Here is an 18331-nt window from a genome sequence, read left to right on the forward strand (position 1 = left end):
AGTTGCCACTCTGTCCTAACAGGTAAATATCTGAACACACTGAAAAATCAAAAATTCTTCTTAGATTCATTAGAGAAGTGAGGTCACAGGAAAAATCACCGTGCCCCAAATTGGAGAGGCAAATAGCAGATACAGAGAATAACAGCTTACCGGAACAGAAACGCAAGATCAGAAATCTCTGTGGAAAGCAATAGTGAGGTAGGAAAACCTGAACTGTATTTGACAGATTGCTGGAGGCTTGTATGGAAAAGTCTGTGAGGTAAAAACTCCAGGGAAGCCCCCATCCTTTTGTGAGTTTTGTCTCTTGAGCTCTACCAAGTTGTGACCACCAGGTGAAGGTGAAAGGAAAATCCCCTTGGAATTCTGGCAGGGGGAGGGTGAAAGGAGCAATTTTGAAATACACCAGAGCATTCTGCTATGCTTCATAAGGCCTGCCCTCAGGAGAAACTGTTTTACCAGAGGCCTAGCCTATGGGGATTTGTCAGAGGCTAACTGACCTGGGGGAAGGGAAATATCCTACCCTGACCCCTGCCAGCCTTTGTGTTTCACCTAAGGTGAGCGAAAATACTGAGAAGCACTTGTGACATTCACAGCTAAGGAGCACATGCTCATTACAAGATGGAGACCTAATCATAAGACTGTGCAATGCTTCTATAACACCACATCAATAAAGGACAGTGTACTGCAGTGAATTTCACCAGTACATTGTGTCTGGATTTTCAAGGAAGAGAAAAGTGAGTCATATAAAATGCTTGATTAAAACCAGAAATGGCAGAAAAAGAGTGGAATGTAAAAAAGGAACAAAGAACAATGGCAATAAATATGAAAGAGTAACAAATATGATAGATATTAAGTCAATGATATCAAGAATCATTTTAAATACCAATGGTGTAAATACACCAATTAAAAGACAGAGATTGTCACAGAGCATTGATAAACAACATCCAAATATAAGAAATCTACTTTAAATATGAAGGAACATATAGCTTAAAAGTAAAGGGTTGGGGAGAGCTGCATCATGCTAACACTAATTAAAAGAAAGTTTGAGAAGCTGTATCAATTTCAGACAAAGCAGAGTTAAGAGCAAAGGAGATTATCAGGCACAAAGAGGGCATTATCATTCCATAGTGATAAAGGGGTCAATTCTCCAAGAAGACATAAGAGTTCTTCATGTTTATGTGCCTGGCACCGAAGCATCAAAATTCGCGACACAACGGTGAATAGAACCGCAAGGAGAAAGAGATAAATCCACTATCATAGTTAGAGATTTTTATACCCCTCTATCATAAATGGACAAATCTATCAGGCAGAAAATCAGTACAGACAAAGCTGAATTCAACAACACCATCGACCAAATGGATATAATAAACATCTACAGACTACTTCATCCAACAACAGCAGAATACACATTGTCTCAAGCTCACATGAAGTATACACGAAGACAGACCACATTCTCGGCCGTAAAACACACTCTAATAAATTTGAAACATCAGAAATCATATAAAGTCTGTTCACAGACTGCAGTGAGGTCAAACTGGAAATCAATAACAAAAACAAAGCTGGAAAATTCCAAAATACTTGAAGAATAAATGGTTCTATTTGAAGCAGTACATGTATCCTGCTGTCTGTATGAGAACTGAATAACATGCTCAGTGGCCAAGCACCTACAGAGTTTGAAAGAAGGGACCTGATTGTTCATTGATCATGATACACATCTGTTATATTCCAGGTGATTTGTGGAGTTAAGAACTAGCTGTGAAGTTTGTACTTTATGCCCTTCCTCACAGTTAATATGGCAGTAACTGAAATTTGATGGTTTTGTTGGGGTCCTGGGATTATTTAACTAAATCGTGGTAACTGAAATTCATGCATGGGCAAACTGTTCAGCGCGAGGACTGTATGTGCTGCATACATTTGGTAATATTCCATTGCAAGAAACAAATAGGATGAGATGTAAAATAGGATGAGAAATCAAATTCTTGTTATGAGAAAGTCTGTCCCTAAGCAGAACATGAAACAGATATCATAAAGTAAAGGCGAGTTGATTTGACTTCATAAAAATTAAAGAATTCTGCACTGCAAAAGGCAACCCAAACATAAAGATAACTGACAAACTGGGAAACATAATATAAATATTTGACCATGGATTTGGCCAACAATTCCTTTTCTTCACAATAGTATGAGGAGGGGAAATCTCAGTGAGCCAAACTTCATGAATCAATAGAGGAGAAGTTAGACTAAAGTTCTCATATGGTGTGGATTTAATTTTATGGAATGCATAGTACCTTCCAACAGAAAATGTGGAGTATTACCAGTCTTATCCAGATCCTTGGCAATGCAAGTAGAGAAACCTTGAGTAACTATATGATAGATGAATCTCTTTTCTGTTCTATAAGAGGAGGAGAACAATGAACAGAATGTCTGTTTCTCCAGGGCAGAAATCCAATATTGTCTCTGTAGCACTGAGCTTTGCAAAACATGGAAATGCACAGTCTTTAACAAATCACTCTTAAACAATCAAGGGGGGAAGAAGTAGAAAGGCTAATGAACGTGCCAATTACCTTTGTAGCCCTGACTGTTGAAAATAGCGGTGATAGGAAATATGTGATGCCACGTGTGTGAAACTTAAAGAGCACAGAGATTCAAATGGAGTAGAGTAGGGAAGAATGCCTCGGATAACCCACCCAAGTTGAATTATTTATAGTCTCAACTGGGAAATGTTGATTAAGAAATGAGAGGATACAGGCAAGAGCAGCTCCTGAAATTGTGCCTAAATACCTCCAATATTCCTAAGGAATCCCACAGGCAACTGTGTCACAGTGGAGCTGACAAAGGGAGTATAGTAAGCGCATAGATCATGCCCTTATCAGCCAGCATACGGAGAGCATTAGTGATTTTCAGCAAATCATTACTGATCCTCAGAAAAATGCACTGTGACTGGGTCTAAAACTTGACTGGAATTTTCCATAGATGTGTGATATTGGATTTGGGTTTGCAGCTGCACTTGCCAAATCACCTTTGCAAAGCACAGAAGTAGGTCACAGCCAGAGGAGCAAAGGCTGCTCTGCTCTTTCTCAAGCAGAAAAGGATTTTAGACATGCCCAGTTCTGTCCCACAAAGGATGGGGATAGCAGATTATGAATTAGTGATTAGTACAATATCTGTGATCCCTGGGCTAATTTCCGTCTTGAAGCTGGGATATAAAGACTCATGTGTTGGGTGATGAGCCACAAGCCCTCTCAACAGGTGCATAATCAGGACTGGATAGGATGAATTCAGGCCTGGGCATCTGGCATCTGGCACCAGCCCTTTTCTGTCAGGTTGCCTTTAGACATGTCCCTGACACCTTTGCGTCTGTAGCTTTTCGTTCTTGCTGTCTGGTTGTTTAAATACTTAAAATGGTGATGACACTACTTGGTGGCATATTCTATTTTAAAAAAGCTTCCATTACTCCATGCACATCAAACAGTAAATGCTTTCTCTTAGTAAACCTACATAACAATTTTCTGAACTGTTCTGCTCTGGGCAGGAGTCACAAATGCACCAGGCAAATAAAGTGAAAGATGAGACAGTACATAGTGTTTTATTCAATTGGGTCTTGATACCTAAGTGTGACTCTTAACCAAGGATTATGCAGTAGTTAAGGACACAGATGAAAGTTGTTTCGAGTGTGTCCTAAAGTCTCACTGGTAGAATTTAAATCTCTACGCTGGAAGTTGTAGACCCGAGACAGATTACTTCCCTAAACTTCATTTCCTGCATCTGATAAAGATAATAGTATCTACTTTGTAGTAGACTGAATAATACCATTGCCCCCAAATGTCCACATTCTAATCCCCAGAACCTGTGAATGTCACCATAAGTGGCAGAAGGGATTTTGCCAATGGGATGAAAGTAAGGATCTTGGGATGGGGAGATTCTTCTGGACTACCTGGATGGACCCAGATTTAACCACTGGTGTTCTCGTAAGAGAGAGGCAGAGAGAGTTTTTACTCCAAAGAGAATGTGATGATGAAATGGGGGTTGGATTGATGTGGCCAGAAGTCAAGGAATGCTGGCAAGGAAACAGATTCTCCCTTAGAGCCTCTGGAAGGAGGATGGACGGCCTTGTCAACTCCTGGTTTCAGCCTAAGGAAACTGGTTTTGGACCTCTGTCTTCCAGAACCATAAGAAAATAAGTGTGTTTTGTTTTACGCAAGCTTATTTGTAGTAATTTGTTGCAGCAGCCATAGGGAACTAATGCATACCTCATAGGAGCTATTTCTCCAATTAAACTGTGTGACTGGAAACACACTTGGTGGCATGTCTGACACACGGTAGGTATGCTACCTTAGGTAGTTCTTGGAAACTGAAGCCGTGGTTTTGAGGAATCATCAAAACCAGTACAATGGTTGCCATGTTTCTCCTTGTTCATCCTGGTGACAAACCTTTAGAGAGAGCTCCATCCTTTCCCACAGGACCCCACCCCTAGTACTTAGAGGGAAGCAGTTATGTCTCACTTAAGGCACCTTCTTCTTTTCCTTTCTACGTTTTTTTTTCATTAATCTTCATCCAAGTGGCCTTTCTAAATTTTAAAGAAAACAAAACCATTTCTCAATGGATTCAGATACTACCCCAAATTAATATACCAACCAAGTTCTTGTTCTTCCGGGTCACATCACTAGAAATTTCTGAGCCTAAATCCTCTCTAGTTTCTAGGATCATTCATTTTCTCATTTCTCCCTTCTCCTTTTAGTTCAGAGTCTTGTCAATTTAGTCCCTTCCCTAAACACAACTTAAAATAAGGTGACGCAGCAAAGTGATGAAAGTCTAGACGGTCTGGTTTTAATCCTAGGTTTTTGCCACCTACTTACTGTGTGACATTATAAAAGCTATTCAACCTCTCTGGGCCTCAGTTTCCTCCAAAAAGTGAATATTATGAATATTCCCTACCTATAGGGTTGCCATTATGAAGATTAAGTGAGTTAATATTTGCAAAGCACTTAGAATAGTACTTGTTATAGTCTAAGCACTACAGCTGTGCTTGTTAATAATAAATGCAATTCCAAGCATATAACTTACTCAACTTTCTTTCATAACTTTGAGATATTTATTTGGTATAATCAATAAAATCGTGTTTCAGGGGAAACAGAAAAGTAGTTTTGAGCGATTGTCCACGTGGCTAGCTTAGATATTTCACCACAGTCAGCGTTTCCAAGCGTCTGTACAACAGCCTGGGCGAGTCCTGTAGCAAACTAGAAATTGATGGTGCTCGTGTTTTGAACCCTTTATCTCAATGTCCCCTCAACCCCAACGAATCCCCATATCTTTAGACATAAACTTTCATTTGTCCTCCGTCTTGTGAAAACCTACTTCTAAGAAAGTCTCTGATCTCCAACTTGGTGTGAATTCAAGACAAAAGTACTATTTACCTCAGAGAGACAACTTTTCAAGAGTGGTTTTGTTTGGTTCGGTTTTTCTGTCTCTCCCAGTTCCTCAGCATTGGACAAATCCAGGAGATACGTATTATGGCTCTACCACTTAGCACCTGTGGGATTCTCCAAGCCTCGGTTTTCTTACCTGGGAGGGGCATCTGAAAACCATCTGGATTTCAGCCAGTACTCCAGGTAATTCTGAGGCAAGTAGTCCTTATTCCATATTGAGCCAAATACTGGTTTAGGCCATCAGTGAGATCTCACCAAGGGCCTCATGTATCTTGTAAGATTAAAAATTTTGTATGGCTACTTCATGCTAAAACTCTGGTTAGTAATAAGCAGGGTATTTTTCCCTGCATGTGTCTCTCAATAATTAGAGAAAGTTCCTGTCCTGGGACTGCTGAGAGGACCACGCCCAGGTCTGTCTCAGATAAAGTATGAACTGCTGGTTAGGCAGCCTCACTACATCACATCAACCTGGGTTCACAGCAGTGACTGGGTCAGGGAGGGCCTGGGCAGTCTCATAACAGTCAAGGGCTGTTTCTAGATCTCTAAAAGGAAAATATTTAGGACAAGAAAGACATGCATCCGTGAGTCTGAAATTCTCAAATCCTCCCCAAGCCACCTTCTAATTCTTGAGAGACATATTCAGGGAAAATACCCTGCTTATTACTAATCAGAGTTTTAGCCTGAAGTGCCTTACAAAATTTTTAATCTTACAAGATACATGAGACCCCCTTGGTGAGATCTCACTGATGGCCTAGAGCAGTATTTGGCTCAGTATGGAATAAGGACTACCTGCCTCATAATAACCTGGTTGAAATCCAGATGGTTAGCTCTCCCACAAAGCAAGGAAATTAGGATGATGGGGCCAGAATTATGCATTTTCCATAATTAGTAATTAGTCATTATTTCTGGCCTAGCCTAAAAGCAAGTTGGTCCCCTTTCTTTTAAGATCTTATCCTTACTTTGGTCTTACAGCTTCCAAACTGAGTAGGGGAGGGACAAGCGTTCTGGCAAAGGATGGGACCCAGCCAAGGAAACAATATTGAATTTGAAAATTTAAAAATTAATTTATTATGGGCAAATACTGCAGGGAGAAAAAAAGAAGAAGGTGGGTGAAATTTTAGGAGAAGTAATGAAATCTTGTGAGAAGATAATAGTTGAAGTAAAAAGCAAACTAAAATATAGCATGAGTTTAAATAATTGATAACGACAGAAGTAGGGGCGCCATACCTAGAGAGAAGAAAATACAGTCCTACCATTCTGTTGTCCCCAGGACTGAGCAAAACTTAAATAGTTAATATAACTTCTTGGTTTTCAACTCTTGTTGTCAACCTGTAGATAAAACACAGGACCCTTTGCTGTGATTGCATAAGAAAATGTAAATGTGATCAGCACAGACAAATGAAACAAACATGGTATTGACAGAAGGTGAGTTGTACAGGGGAGAGGAAAGACAGAGAGCTGTGGGTGCACAAATAGTCTCATGCAGAAAGAAAATGATGAGATTGGGGGAAAGTTGATACCATAAGAAAGTTGATAGTATAGCTATATACTAGAGCTAGTATTTCTGGAGAGCTTCTGCGTGTTGGATACTAAAGGCTGCAAATGCCTTATTATTATTTGCATTGTCATGAGAAACTCCGTGCAATGGGTATCATCCATTTCCTCGGTTTACAGGTGAGGAAACAGAGGCCCAGGAAGGTTATATAAATTACTCAGGATTGCAGAGCTAATTAACTGAGGAAGAAAGCTTCCAAGCCAGGTAGGTGGTCCATGTCCAGATCCAGTGCTTTTAGCTACTATGCTACCACTTCTCCCATCAATAAAGCTAGGAAAACTACATGAAGTTACAAAAGAGAAGCAGTATGAGTAATGACATGAATATGATGTATTGGAAAAGAAGAGTGATGAGTAGTAGTGGGGGTAGGAGTTTCTCTTCCTCCTTCATGTTAGGGTGTTAAAATTGATCTAAAATGGATATAGCAGGATAAACATAATGTTTAGAATTATGGGGGTGACATTGAAGTAGCAAAAACCTGTCTCTGGAGAGGGGAACTGGGGTTAGATGGGTTGAATTTCAGTATTATTTGAGTTGCTATCATGTTCATGTATTATTTTCATTAAAAAATACTTTTATTTATTTAGAAATAGCTTCAACTGTGTAAATGCATCAAAACATGAAATTCAAAATTATCTTGAAATCTCTCATACATTTGTTAAATGCTTGCCTTATCAGGATCATTCTTTTCAGCTTTGAAGTCCATTTTTTAAAAAATAAAAAGTCAAGAAGTATGAATTTTTAAAATTAAAAATTGTCCCTGGTTATATTGCCAGGCACCACAGATGGAAGGTGTGGAACTATTAGAAGTAACCTGGATGTCAACCCTGCTTCTGGGAGGCATTTCTGACTACAAGGGCAGGAGATTCTCTGAAGCCAGGTAGCAGGAGTTTTTTGTTTTTTGTTTTAACATCTTTATTGGAGTATAGTTGCTTTACAATGGTGTGTTAGTTTCTGCTTTATAACAAAGTGAATCAGCTATACATATACATATATCCCCATATCCCCTCCCTCTTGCGTCTCCTTCCCACCCTTCCTATCCCACCCCTCTAGGTGGTCAGAAAGCCCTGAGCTGATCTCCCTGTGCTATGCGGCTGCTTCCCACTAGCTATCTCTTTTACATTTGGTAGCGTATATATGTCCATGCCACTCTCTCACTTTGTCCCAGCTTCCCCTTCCCCCTCCCCGTGTCCTCAAGTCCATTCTCTACATCTGCATCTTTATTCCTGTCCTGCCCCAGCAATCCCACTACTGGGCATATACCCTGAGAAAACCATAATTCAAAAAGAGTCATGTACCAATATGTTCATTGCAGCTCTATTTATGATAGCCAGGACATGGAAGCAACCTATGGACAGTTGCTTCCATGGACAACTGTCCATGGAAGTGTCCATGGACAGATGAATGGATAAAGAAGATGTGGCACATATATACAATGGAATATTACTGAACCTTAAAAAGAAATGAAATTGAGTTATTTGTAGTGAGGTGGATGGACCTAGAGTCTGTCATACAGAGTGAAGTAAGTCAGAAAGAGAGAAACAAATACTGTATGCTAACACGCATATATGGAATCTAAAAAAACAAACAAAAAGGGTTCGGGAGCAGGAGTTTTGATCCTCTGGAACCATAACAAACAACTCAGAGTAAATGAATCAGGCGCCTGGGTGCCTGGAGGGGTCTGGAAGCCTCTCTGTGATGGTGTTCTTTGTTTTTACATGTCTAATCTCATAAATGTTGCACTAGGCTCAGTGCTGTGCATTTTTAGGCTGAGTTATATTTTCCATGTGTGTACTTCATAAAAGTAAGCACTTTTATGCTCCCTTTAAAAAGGGGATCTCCCAGTTGAATTGCCAAGTGAAAGCTTTCTAAGGAGTTCATTAAGCATACGTATATGTGCAGTATCTCCATCTGTCATTGAAGTGAGTATGAATGTATGTATGTATATCTATCTATCTATCTATTTATCTTTCTATTTATCTATCATCTATCAATCATTATCTCCCTGTTTACCTATCTGTATCAGTATGCCTAGGCTGCTATAACAAAATATTATAGACTGAGTGGCTTAAACAACGGACGTTTCACACAGTTCTAGAGTCTGGGAAGTCCAAGATCAAGGCAAATCTAGTTCTGGTGAGTCCTCCTTTTTTGGCTTGTAGAGGGCCACGTTCTTGCTGTCTCTTCACATGGTGGAGAGGGAAAACTCTGGTGTGTCTTCCTCTTCTTATAAGAGCTAATTGCATCATGGCAGCTTCATCCTCATGACCTCTTCTAAACCTAATTACCTCCTAAAGGCCCCACCTCCTAATTGCATCATACATAAGGGGATAGGGTTTCAACATATGAATTTGGTGGGTGGGTGGGCACAGAAATTCAGTCCTTAACTCTATTAATCTATCTATCTATCTTATCTATCTATGTATCTATCTGTGTATCTATGTATCTATCTATGTATCTATCTGTGTATCTATCTATCTATGTATCTATCTATCTATATCTACCTGTCTATCCATCTATCCTTATGTAAAGAAGAGTAACAATGGCTTATAAGTCACTTCCCTACATTATTTTATCCTTCCAAAACTCTTGAGAGGTCAGTAGGCCATAGGAAAAGCACTGAAGCACTTGAAGGTTGAATTAACTGTTTGTGATTACTTAATCAGTAAATGGTGTGCATGGAACTCCACACACATCTTCTCTGTCCTCCTTTCCTCCTTCCCTCCCTACTACTTGCTGACTCTATTCCAGCCACATTATTTACTAACTCTTCCCTGAGGACACTGGCATCCTTCCTCTGGGCCTTGCAGAGGTTATTCCCATGATCTGGAATGCTTTTCCCTCAGATGTCTGACTCATCTGAATCCCTCTAGACTGTTCATATTCCACCTTCCCAGTAAGACTTATCCTGTCTACCATTTAAGTTGAAAGCCTTGCTTCTCCCTGCCCACAATCTCACCTCACCATATACTGCTTAATCTCCATAGCATTTATTACTGGCAAACCTACCAGATAATATACATGAGTTTCTGTTCTCCCCTCCAAGTGGAAGATAGGCTGCACAGACTCAGGAATTTTGCCATTATGAAACCTAGTGAAGGCCCAGCAGAACTCTAGGGTCAGCCATAACTGGGCACAATTATAACTCTTGTGATTTGATATTTTAGTGAGTTAGCTCAGAGCCAAGCCAGTTATTAAAGAGGATCTTTCCTGCTATTTTAAGCAGCATGGTACATTTGAGGTCAACTTAAATTTTCAATAATTACAGAGCAGGTATGAACTCTTCCTTTGTTTCTCCAGATACATGAACCTGGATGCCAAATCCATCCTCTCTGAGTGTAGTGGGAATGTATGAAGATGACTGGCCTAAGTCTCAATTGAATAAAAAGATGCCCCAAAAGACATTTTAACATTTTTGAAAAGTAGTTATAAAGTGTGGTTCCTTATCACACATCAGGGATTATCTAGCCTCCAGTGTGGTTTTTTGTTTTGTTTTGTTTTGTTTTTGCAAAAGACATTTCAACATTTTTGAAAAGTACAATCATAAAGTGTGGTTCCTTATCACACATCAGGGATTATATAGCCTCCAGTGTGGTTTTTTTTTTTTTTTTTTGCAGTAAAATTGTGTCATTTTATATTTGAAATTTGCATTATGAAAATAAGTCTGTACACGAAGTAATGCGTATTTAATTAATATGAATCATATAAATTTGGTCATGGCATTTAAAGTTGGCTTTGACTTTGAATTATTTTTAAATTCATAGAAAATATTGAACTTCTAATAAAATAAAACATTTTAATAATTGATATTAATAATCAACTTCAAAATTTCTTTGTCTGCATTTTCTGTTCAATTTTGAAAGAGAAGTCACTTTCAGTAGTGTTCCAAAGTGAGTGATTGCACCTTCTATGATGTGAAAAAAGATCCGATTGCCATTAGCTGTTCTTAAGTGCTGAACATAACTGAGAGAAATTTTAACGAGATACTCTCTGTCACTGGCAGGAAATCCATCTCCGTCCTTTGCGGGGGCAGTCCTGAGCTCGTGTTTTAATGGACGCGAAGGCAAACCATGGTTCTCACGTGACTTTCTGAAGCACCCCCGCAGCAGGCCCAGGTACCTTGAGTGGACTAAGTCTCACTTTATGGCAGTGGCATCAGATGGTGGCTACAGAAGGTTGCCGACATCCCTGTGTGCTCTTACAGGCTCTGCAGACCGGGGGACGAAAGGACCAAGGAACTCTGCCCTCAGGAATCCCAAGTGACTAGAGGGACACAGCATCAGGGCCCCAGGCAGTGTCGCCCACTATTCAGGAGGTGGGCGGAGGCTCCGCAGCTTCATTTCGTCCAGTCCCTTCCAGTATTTAAAATTGTTGTCAAGATGCTGCATTAACTCAGGCAGGTCTGCAAAGGCGTCCCAAGCAGCAAACATGTCTGTGATGAAATAGTCAATGAAAGAGATTTGGGATTTGGGGATGCTGCAGGTATTTCTGTCAAAAACTGACATCACTACAGGCAAGTCCTGTCGCTTCTCTTCATCAGTCTGAGAAAAACATTCTTCTGAGATACGTGCACCAGATTCTGAGATACTGCACTTTCCCAGGGGTCAGCAGGGATTTGACACATCAGCACACTTAATCAGCATTCGTTTGATCAGACTGCGGTTGTCTGGAGTTCTGAGCATAGTGATTATGGCTTCTTGATTTTTACCAGTTTCTCCATCTTCCTCTGATGCTGCCAAGGGCTTGTTGATGCTATTGACAAATTTGTTGACGTGCTCAAAGTGCTTTGTCATTTCTGTGGCTAAGACCATGTCGATAATACTCTGGTGCAGCGTCCGGTAGTCATCCCTCTCCATGTTTTTAAAGATGTTGCATTTATCATCACGAGTGGTCAGTTGGAAGGCCAAGGCCGTGAGGTGGCTCTCGAGCACAGCAGTGTTGTTATACAGAATGGCCAGCTCGCTCCCAGCATTGCACAGGAAGGAGTTGGTTCTCCCGGGGTGGTCCAGGTCATGGACAGTGGCTGCAATGAGGGCAGCGATCTCATCAAGTGGATCTAAAGTTTGCTTTATCCTCTCTTTGCAGAGGAAATAAGCAGTGGCGTGAAGCACATCGGCAGAATGTGTAGAATTGTGGTAGGGGTTAGAAGCATGATAATTGGCTTCGATAATTTGCAACCATGATCTCAGCGTTGTCTCAGAGCATTTTAAGACTTCACAGACTCCAAAGCGAGCGAATATTTTGAGACCAAGGTAAATCAAAGGCCTTTTATGAGTGGCAGCCTCCAGTTCAAAACTATCAAAGTCCCAGAATTCCTCATTTTCCATGGCCCGAGTTATCTGTGATTGGACGTTGTGAAGGAAGGTGGAGGTGATTACACTGCTGGAAACCTGTTGAAGGTTTTTTGTTGAAAGAACATACTCATTCCTGGATGGTCTTCACAAAACATCAGACATTAAGTCCCCAACAAGGTCAATGGCATGAGGATCATTGTCCTTAGCATCAAATTGTGGTGAATATAATTCAGTGGTTCTTAGAATTTCCAGCACACGATCTAAGGCTTCTGTCACAGGCATGGGACTGCTTTCCCGGGCAGCACTGATGATATCGATTGCCTTGGTGATGGGCGCCTCAATCTACATGGAATGTATCCGGGCCATGGAGGAGCATCGTCTCTGGCTGGAAACTTTTCTTGTTCGAGAGGCAGCAGTTCTGACATCTAGTGAGTTTTTTCTCCCGTCGTTATGTTTGCCTGACTGATTATCTGTATGAGTGTCAGACTGAACACATTCAGCTATTTTCTCAGCCTTATTGTTGCCATTGCACACTCTGACAACGGACACATAGTGTCTAATTGTTCCTCCCTGTCCAATGACAGGTATCATCTTCACATTTTGTTGTTGAGAGACATACAGAGAAGCCAGGGTGAGTCACCCCATCTATCCCTCCTCTGGACCTTAGTTCCTCCTGATTGTCACTCGTTATACTGAGAACAGATTTCAGGACTCAGCACATGCAGCCATAATGTGTGCCTAATTCCACATCCCAGTTACTGGGACACAAAATTTTGGTGTCTTCAAGTCTGGCTCCCACGTCACCACTCACATATGTCAGTTCTTCCTCTACAGCTGAGTCAGTGAGTAAAGACACATAAACAGAAGCAGATTAATATGAACAAGGTTTTATTGACATATATATATATGTACATAAAGCTGGGAAAGAGAAGGGCCCATTGAGGCAAATGCATAGGGGGAGAGGAAGCATCTGAAAACAGCAGTGGGCATCCTGCCAGTTCCAAGTCTAGGGAAACTGGCTGGGGGCTTGGGTCCACCAAGTTAACAGTCAAGCCAGGGATGGCACAGTGGATGATACAGGCAGCTCTCTTCCATTCTCCTAACTGGAACTTCTCAAGTCTGGTGTAGTTCTGAAGTGGGCTCATATGCCACATGCACACACACACTCACTCTTGCACAGCCCTGAGGTGTGGTCCTCCGGCTTGCTGTAGGAAGAGAGGAGGTTAAGTTTCACTTAAACGGGCTGAGCCACTTTCCAGTGAGGCAAAGTCCATTCATGGTTACACACAGTTTGCAGAATAAGATCTGCTCTTCATTTGTAGAGTTTCTTCGTAGAAGAAAGGAATTAGCTGATGGCTCCTATGAAGCCCTGGGCAAGTTATGAGGCTGCCAGGCTCCTATGAGCACAGGCACAGCTGCCCTGACCAGAAGCCTCCAAACACAATGCTGGCTCGTCTGTCAGAGGGGTGTCCTGACTTGGGTGCCCCAGTGTTCTTCCTGAGAGTAGAGATTCCTCTCTAAATATGGATGGTGCTGTCCCCCGTGGCGCCACCTGGGTTTTGGCTGGGGGGGGGGGGCCAGGTGCCTTGTATTAATGCGGCCCCAGAAGTGTATGCAGTCACAGCAGGTGTGGTGCTGTCCCCCATGGCGCCCCCACCCCGTTCTCTGCACAGATGGGTTCCAAGTCTGATGGCAGTTAATACACAGGGCCTCCCAGCACCCGTGAGATGTTGTGCCCTCCATCCGCACCACCTGTGTATTGGCCAGGTGGGTCCCAGTTGTAAGTGGGAATACCAGGTCCTCCAATCATGGGCATGATGTTGTTCCCTCCGAGACGACCACCACCTAGTGGGCAGGTGGGCCCCTTGTGCTCGTAAATAAGGTAGAACTAGAAGTGTGTTGAAACCCACGGGTGGTAACCACACTTGCAACTCCAGCAGATGTGGTGTGCTCTGTTGGAAGGTGGAAACTGACATGTCCCTTGACACAGATTTCATCTCCTTGGTGATGGAACTTTTAAACATAGATTTTCTACGTCCAGATGGGCCCTGTGTGCAGTGGTGGAAAGTGGAAAGAAACACTAGGGCCTCCCATCGTGGGGATGGTGTTGTCCCCTGCCATCACCGTACCACCTGTATTGAGCGCAGGTAGGCCCCAGGTATTTGGATTTAAGGTGGAATCAGGTATGTTCCCAAATGCTGGGATGGTGCCTGCCCCTCCTACTGCAGCAGCCTTGCCGTGGTAGGTAGATGGCAGGTTGTCTGTCCCAAAGTAGGAACAGAAGTGGTGCTGGGTGCCCCACTTAGACCTGTCCCAAAGTTAAGTGGTCTGGATGCCTCTGAATGAGTGAGGCCTGGGGCTGACACACCAACTCCAAGGCTCCCACCGGCCGTAGGGGTTGCAGGTCACATGAACAGTGGGCCTGGTGTGGTGTCGGCAAAGAGCGAGCTACCGTCTCCAGTACTGGGCATCCTGGTGGCAACTCCAAACACAGTAGCAATGGACACAGACCTAGGGAGAATGCCTGGGTTGTCGCCAAAGGCTGGCTGCATGTTGCTGGTGGTGGCAAATATGGAAGAGGGCAAAGCTGACTGCATGATGCTGACTGGCGGTGGCTAGGCTGCAGGAGCGGCTAGGACTTTAACTTGTGCTGAGGCTACTGGGTTTCCCAATAGAAAACACTCGTTAGGCCTCAGCACATCGTTGGCCCCCAGTTTGGCCTGAGACGGGAGACCTGGGACTGAGGAAGCTTGAAGTGTTTGTCTATCTGTTGCCCGTGTCGCAGGTAAATGCGTGGAGGAATGGGCTGAGGCATTGTTACCACTGGGTGGTGTGTTCCCAGAACTAGGAACAGCCCTGTGAAATGGCTATTAGTTCTGCCTGGAGACAGGGGCAGACTGGAACATGACAGCCTGGGAAGGAGGTGTGGTGTACAAGGTTCAGTGTCAGAGCTGCTACCTGCTGAAGTACCCTTGATGGCTGAAGTCGCAAATGGGGGACTGAGAAAAACAGGAGCCGAAGGTAAAATGACAGCATGGGAAGCAGCTGTGGTGTCCATAGGTTCAGTGTCAGAGCTTCTGCCTGCTGAAACTGTAATGTGGGGCTGGGGAAAACAGGAACCGAATGGAAAATGACAGCCTGGGAAGGAGGTGTGTTGTCTGTCCATAGGTTGAGTGTCAGAGGTTCTGCCTGCTGAAGCCGTAAATGGGAGACTGGGGAAAACAGGAGCAGAATGGAAAATGACAGCCTGGGAAGAAGGTGTGGTGTCCATAGGTTCAGTGTCAGAGCTTCTGCCTGCTGAAGCCATAAGTGTGAGACTTGGGAAACCAGGTTTAAAATAAAAAAAAGCACCCTGGGAAGGAGGTGTGGTGTCCATAGGTTCAGTGTCACAACTTCTGCCTGCTGAGGCCGTAAATTGGGGGGCTGGGGAAAACAGGAGCCGAATGGAAGATAACAGCCTGGGATGGAGGTGTTGTGTCCATAGGTTCAGAGTCAGAGCTGCTACGTGCTGAAATACCGATGACGGCTGAAGCCCTAAATGGGGGCTCAGGAACACAGGAGCCGAATGGAAACTGACAGCCTGGGATGGAGGTGTTTTGTCCATAGATTCAGTGTCAGAGCTTCTGCCTGCTGAAGCCGTAAATGGGGGCTGGGGAAAACAGGAACCGAATGGAAAAAGACAGCCTGGGAACGAGGTGTGGTTTCCATTGATTCAGTGTCAGAGCTTCTGCCTGCTGAAGCCGTAAGTGTGAGCCTGGGGAAACCAGGTGTCAAATGAAAAATAACACCCTGGGAAGGAGGTGTGTTGTCTATAGGTTCAGTGTTGAGTTGCTACTTGCTGTAGTACCCATGGCGGCTGGAGCCCTAAATGGAGGTTGAGTAAAACAGGAGCCGAATGGAAAATGAAAGCCTGGAAGGAGGTGTGGTGTCCATAGGTTCGTTGTCACAGCTTCTGCCTGCTGAGGACGTAAATTGGGGTTCGGGAAAACAGGAACCGAATGGAGAATGTCAGCCTGGGAATGAAGTGTGTTGTCCACAGTTTCAGTGTCAGAGCTTCTGCTTCTGGAGGCCATAAATGGGGGCCTGGAAAAAACAGGAGCCCAATGGAAAATGACAGACTGGGAACGAGGTGTGGTGTCCATAGATTCAGTGTCATAGCTTCTGCCTGCTGAAGCCGTAAGTGTGAGTCTTGTGAAACCGGGTGTCAAATGAAAAATAACACCCTGGGAAGGAGGTGTGTTGTCCATAGGTTCAGTGACAGACCTTTTGCCTGCTGAAGCCATAAATGGGGGTTGGGAAAACAGGAGCCAAATCGAATATGACTGCCTGACATGGAGGTGTGGTCTTCATATGTACAGTGTCAGAGTTGCTACCTGCTGTAGTACCCATGACGGCTGCAGCCCTAAATGGGGGTTGAGGAAAATAGGAACTGAATGGAAAATGACAGCCTGGGAAGGAGTTGTGTTGTCCACAGGTTCTGTGTCACACTTCTGCCTCTTTATGATGTAAAAGGTAGGCTGGGGAAAACAGGAGCCAAATGGAAACTGACAGCCTGGAAAGGAGGTGTGTTCTCTATAGCTTCATTGTCAGACCTTCTGCCTGCTGAAGCCATAAATGGGGTCTGGGGAAAACAGAAGCCGAATGGAAAGTGACAGACTGGGAAGGAGGTTGGTTGTCCATAGGTTCAGTGTCAGAGCGTCTGCCTGCTGAAGCCGTAAATTTGGGGCTGGGGCAAACAGGAGCCAAATGGAAAATGACAGTCTGGGAAGGCGGTGTGTTGCCCATAGGTTCAGTGTCAATGCTTCTGCCTGCTGAAGCCGTAAGTATGGGGCTGGGGAAAACAGGCGTCAATTTGAAAATGAGACGTTGGGAACAAGGTGTGTGTCCACAGGTTCAGTGTCAGAGCTTCTGCCTGTTGCAGCCGACAATGGGGGGATGGGGAAAACAGGCGCCAGGCGCCGAATGGAAAGTGATAGCCTGAGAAAGAGATGTTTTGTCCATAGGTTCTGTGTCAGAGCTTCTGCCTGCTTACGCCATAAATGGGGGCCTGGGAAAAAAACAGGAGTGAATGGAAAGTGACAGCCTAGGTAAGAGGTGTTTTGTCCATAGTTTCAGTGTCACCACTTCTGCCTGCTGAAGCCATAAATGGGGGACTGGGGAAAACAGCAGCCGAATGGAAAATGACAGCTTGGGAAGTTGGTGTGTTCTCCATAGGTTCATTGTCAGATTTTCTGCCTGCTGAAGCCGTAAATATGGGGCTGGGGAAAACAGGAGCCGAATGGAAACTGACAGCCTTGGAAAGAGGTGTTTTGTCCATAGATTCAGTGTCAGAGCTTCTGCCTGCTGAAGGTGTAAATGGGGGCTCGGGAAAATAGGAACCGAATGGAAGATGACAGCCTGGGAACGAGGTATGGTTTCCATTGATTCAATTTCAGAGTTCTGCCTGCTGAAGCTGTAAGTGTGAGCCTGGGGAAACCAGGTGTCAAATGAAAAATAACACCCTGGGAAGGAGGTGTGTTGTCTAGAGGTTCAGTGTTGAGTTGCTACTTGCTGTAGTACCCATGGCAGCTGAAACCCTAAATGGGGGTTGAGGAAAACAGGGGCTGAATGGAAAATGAAAGCCTGGGAAGGTGGTGTGCTGTCCATAGGTTTGGTGTCAGAGCTTCTGCCTGCTGAAGCCGTAAATGGGGGGAAGGGGAATACAGGAGCCGAGTGGCAAATTACAGCTTGGGAAGGAGGTGTTGTGTCCATAGTTTCAGTGTCAGAGCTTCTGCATGCTGGAGCCGTAATTGGGGGTTTCGGGGAAAACAGGAGGTAAATGGAAAATGACAGCCTGGGATGGAGTTGCGTTGTCCAAAGGTTCAGTGTCAGACCTTCTGCCTGTTGAAGCCTACATTGGGGGGATGGGGAAAACAGGAGCCGAATGGAAAATGACAGCCTGAGAAGGAGGTGTGTTGTCCATAGGTTCAGTGTCAGAGCTTCAACCTGTTGAAGTACCTATGACGGCTGAATCCGTAAAAGTGGGGCTGAGGAAACAGGAGCAGAATGAAAAATGACAG

At 43.7% G+C, this 18331-nt stretch overlaps 1 protein-coding gene and 1 pseudogene across 2 annotated transcripts in view; one reads left to right on the plus strand and one right to left on the minus strand.

Moving 5' to 3' along the window:
• Positions 1–18331, plus strand: part of LOC309958283 (UDP-N-acetylglucosamine--peptide N-acetylglucosaminyltransferase 110 kDa subunit-like) — a 267922-nt gene that overhangs the window by 159465 nt on the left and 90126 nt on the right. The window lies entirely within an intron of this gene.
• Positions 11208–12872, minus strand: LOC309958685 (high affinity cAMP-specific and IBMX-insensitive 3',5'-cyclic phosphodiesterase 8A-like; annotated as a pseudogene). Its single transcript has one exon. The product of its transcript is annotated as a high affinity cAMP-specific and IBMX-insensitive 3',5'-cyclic phosphodiesterase 8A-like (transcript).

This window comes from Leucopleurus acutus (assembly GCF_964270905.1).
Source record: "Leucopleurus acutus genome assembly, chromosome: 2".
NCBI classification, from domain to species: domain Eukaryota; kingdom Metazoa; phylum Chordata; class Mammalia; order Artiodactyla; family Delphinidae; genus Leucopleurus; species Leucopleurus acutus.